We start from the raw sequence: 5,032 nt of genomic DNA, 5'->3' as shown, positions 1-5,032 counted from the left end.
AGCCATTTCTGAGTGAAGCGTATGCATTTAGTTGCTAGGCCAGAACGACACAGCGTAATGGCAAACAGATGAAAAAAGGAATGTTACCCCCTCCCCTTCCTTTATTTTTGTATACGACTGTCAGGCCTGGCGAGCGTCTGTGTCAGATTACCCAGAGAGCCTCAGATAAGCCAATGTAAAGGCAGGGACTATTTATTATTATTGGGGGGGGCAACAGTCAGAGCTCTGCAGTGAGAGTGCCGGCGCCGAGAGAAAATAACCCACTCTCATGCGATATTTGGAATGGCAGTAGGCATCTCTCGGGCCTGACATGCATGTTTGCGAATTTGCCCCCGTCATGTACTTTCCAGATGATTTACAAGCGTAAAGATTTGCACTCACTCGCAGAATCAGAATGTTTATGTAGGAGTTTGCATGAAAAACAAACGCTGCTGAAAAATGTGCTTTTACAACTTGAGCCATCAATAGGCCTATTCCTCGCATGTAAGGGGGAAACAGGTCTCTGAAGACCACAGGAGAAGGTCCAGGCTTTCACTGTATGGTTCAGTAATGAAGCCAATGAAATGATTCTGATCACAAAGATAAAAGACACAGCTTTGAACTTGACAATGCGTTGACGAGCGACTTGTTCATCAAAATGACATGCACGCTAAATTGAAAACCGGTTTTAAGTCCTGTCTCAATACTGCCAATGCATTGTTGAAATGCTGGCAATGCCAACAAAACAACAAAACAAAAAAAGAACAGAGCACGAATACGAAGGATATTCAGTTCATCGTTAGTGACAGAAACAAACTGTAGACATGGTGATCTGAGCTATCTGATTGGCCAGCGGTATGCCTATAGGTGCTCTTGATTTGTTCTCTGGGCCTGCTGGGAAGGCGAAGTGTTCCCATTTTCAACCATTTCATGTGTCTGAAGGCAGAACTTCGCCTAACCTGCAGGCCCAGAGAACAAATCAAGAGCACCTATAGGCATACCGCTGGCCAATCAGATAGCTCAGATCACCATGTCTGCAGTTTCCTTGAGCCATACACTGAGTGTACAAAACATTAGGAACACCTTCCTAGTATTGAGTTGCACCCCCTTTTGCCCTCAAAACAGCCTCAATTCATCGGGCAGACTCTACAAGGTGTCGAAAGCGTTCCACAGGGATACTGGCCCATGTTGACTCCAATGCTTCCCACAGTTGTGTCAAGTTGGCTGGATGTCCTTTGGGTGGTGGACCATTCTTAATACACACCGGAAACTGTTGAGCATGAAAAACCCAGCAGTGTTGCAGTTCTTGACACACTCAAACTGGTACGGCTGGCACCTACTATCATACCCCGTTCAAAGGCACTTAAATATTTTGTCTTGCCCATTCACCCTCTGAATGGCACACATACACAGTCCATGTCTCAATTGTCTCAAAGCTTAAAAATCCTTCTTTAACCTGTCTCCTCCCCTTCATCTACACTGATTGAAGGGGATTTAACAAGTCACATCAATAAGGGATCATAGCTTTCACCTGGATTCATCTGATCAGTCTATGTCCTGGAAAGAGCATGTGTGTTTTGTACATAGAAGCCTCAAACACACAGCAAAGTTGATACTATGAGATTTCAAATATTTTAAAACCATGACTAGAGAGACTCAACGAATACAGCAAAGAGCTGCTGTTTTTATGAGTAAGTTCATGTTGAAGTTGTTATTCAGCCCCAGGGCCATGCACAGACCTTTTGGGGGGCATGTGCTCAAACTAAAAAAAGGGCACCCCTAAAATATGTTTCATGCAACTATGGTTACAGAACCGTTGAGCAATTATTACAAGAAGAGGGAAAAGCAGCACAATCTGATGAGTAAAGTATTTTCCAAAACTATTTTGAACTGGAATAAATGCTGCACTTATCAACATTAACAAATGCTGCCCAATTCCAGTCAAAATAGAAGATTGTAAGAAATAGCCTACTGTAGCCTACCATTGCTATACTGAACAAAAATATAAACGCAACATGCAACAATTTCAAAGATTTTACTTCAAATAGTTACAGTTCAAATAAGGAAATCATATAAGTCAAATAAGTCAATTTAATAAATTAATTAGGCCCTAATCTATGGATTTGACATGACTGGGAATACAGATATGCATCTGTTGGTCACAGGTACCTTTAAAAAAAGGTAGGGACGTGGATCAGAAAACCAGTCAGTATATAGTTTGACCACCATTTGCCTCATGCAGCGCGACACATGTCCTTCGTATAGAGTTGATCAGGCTGTTGATTGTGGCCTGTGGAATGTTGTCCCACTCCTCTTCAATGGCTGTGCGAAGTTGCTGGATATTGGCGGGACCTGGAACACGCTGTTGTACACGTCGATCCAGAGCATCCCAAACATGCTCAATGGGTGACATGTCTGTGAGTATGCAGGCCATGGAAGAACTGGGACATTTTCAGCTTCCATGAATTGTGTACAGATCCTTGCGACATGGGGCTGTGCATTATCATGCTGAAACGAGGTGATGGCGGCGGATGAATGGCACGACCATGGGCCTCAGGATCTTGTCACGGTATCTCTGTGTATTCAAATTGCCATCAATAAAATGCAATTGTGTTCGTTGTCCGAAGCTTATGCCTGCCCATACCATAACCCCACCGCCACCATGGGGCATTCTGTTCACAACTTTGACATCAGCAAACTGCTCGCCCACACAACGTCATACACGTGGTCTGTGGTTGTGAGGCCGGTTGGATGTACTGCCAAATTCTCTAGAACGACGTTGGAGGCAGCTTATGGTAGAGGAATGAACACTCTGGCAACAGCTCTGGTGGCCATTCCTGCAGTCAGCAGGCCAACTGCACACTCCCTGAAAACCTGAGACATCTGTGGCATTGTGTTGTGTGACAAAACGGAACATTTTAAAGTGGCCTTTTATTGTCCCCAGCACAATGTGCACCTGTGTAATAATCATGCTGTTTAATCAGCTTCTTGATATGCCACACCTGTCAGGTAGATGGGTTATCTTGGCAAAGGAGAAATGCTCACTAACAGGGATGTAAACAAATTTGTGCACAACATTTGAGAGAAATAAGCTTTTTGTGCATATGGAACATTTCTGGGATCTTTTATTTCAGCTCATGAAATATGGGACCAACACTTTACATTTATATTTTTGTTCAGTGTATATACAACCCAACTCCATTTGTTGCCACTCTCATGTGTCCCAGTGGTTTTCCACAACCCCCAAATAAGAGTGGCATAAAATGTGCGACCCCCGCGCACTCACATGGACATAGACGTATGCGCGCACAATCACTGCGCAAGTGTAGCCTGTATTTAATACAGCCATAAACAGTGATGCATTTTCAAAACGCAAGATAGGCTACAAAAATCAACTGCGTTTTACACCTCCATTTGGAGCTGAAAGTCATTAATGTTAGCAGCCAATATCAACTAGGGATATATCATGTAACTTCTCTGGTGTCCGGAGCAAACAGAATCAAAATACCTACTTGTAGCAGAGGAGGTTAAGATCGGATGGAAAACATGTTCTGTCTGCACTGCTCCATCACTTTGCAGGGCAGCCTGCCTGTAGAGCAGGGTTCTTCAATTCCGGTCCTGGAGGGCCGAAACACCTCTGTTTTTCATCCTCTCCTTCTAATCAGGGGCTAATTCAGACCTGGGACACCAGGTGAATGCAATTAACTACCAGGTAGAAATAAAAAACAGAAGTGTTTCGGCCCTCCAGGACCGGAATTGAAGAACCCTACTGTAGAGTGATTGTTGCCAGCAGGGTAGCCCTGTTCTTTCTCACAAATATCCTAATAAATTCCCCAGAATATGTTATATCTTCATCCCATAATATTGAAGACAGTGCGATGTTACAGCAGCTTATCTTTATATAGCCATCCAAACTAGGCCTATCTGAAATATGAAAAGTATCAATCAAATCGCCAGGTAGCCTATTGTTCTGGATAAGATGAGTCAGTAGTAAATTGCTAAATTGTATTTTATATTGGATGATAAACGTAGGCCAGGCAAAACTGGAGGAAATGATCTGGATATGCACACCTGGGCCAATGCTGATGACTGGTCATTGGTCAACAATAAAGATGCACCACTTGTTGGTTCTGAAGCATAGATGAGAATTTAACGATGACTTGCGGGCAGTGGGTTCAGAACAACAACGACAAAAAATGTATTCAAACCACCAGCGAAAAGGGCACTTTGGAGACTGGAAGAGCAAGTGCTCTGCAGCTAGAGCCCTATCTGTGCATGTGCCTGTTCAGCACTGTCAACACTTTGTTCAACACTTCTATAAGCCATAAAATGCGCTACTTCCACTACAATCAGCACTGCAGCTGCAATGAATTAGTAGCAACGTGTTACGATAAACTTACGTTGTTATTATTAGTGGCTGGTATCTTTTTTAATATCGAGGAATATTTCACTTTCTCTGGTCATAGGAGTAACAACAAGAATCGGTGCATGAGGCAGAAATAATGCAGTGCAACTTGAGTTTAGCTATCAGCTGGAAGATTGTGTCCCCTTTTCTCAGCGGAGGGAGGGAGCGCAGAGGGACGGTGAGTCTGGTGAGAGGTAGCTTTACCTCTGCTCTCTCCCTCCCTGACCATCAGATGAAGGCCATCAGTCCAGTAAAATGGCATGTGGGGGGTTAACATGGAGGAGTAAGATACCCATGTAGAGCCTCATTCTAAGGGGATCAGTGAGTCCGGATTCTGTCTACAACTTCAAACACCTGCATCTGAGCAGCTTCAAGTTCAGAGCACTGTTGCTGACTGACCAAGAAGTCACATTCCTATTAACCTGTCTGACTGGACATTGACAATAGTGTTATTGTAGTCCTTGGAAGTATGTTCATTCTTTCATAGTGAAGGCTCTGTGGCCTTGTGTAGGTCCTCCTCACTTGAAGAGTTCGGACCTTGGGGAGTTAAGTGAGAGCTCTGAATGCCAAGGTCTCAATTAAGTCCTCACCTCAGCAGACAGGAAGTCCACTCCCCTGCTTCCTGTAAAAATGAGGCACTTCCTATGT

Source organism: Coregonus clupeaformis, chromosome 36 (genome assembly GCF_020615455.1).
Source record: "Coregonus clupeaformis isolate EN_2021a chromosome 36, ASM2061545v1, whole genome shotgun sequence".
Taxonomy (NCBI): Eukaryota; Metazoa; Chordata; class Actinopteri; order Salmoniformes; family Salmonidae; genus Coregonus; species Coregonus clupeaformis.
Note: the sequence above shows the minus strand (reverse complement) of the source record.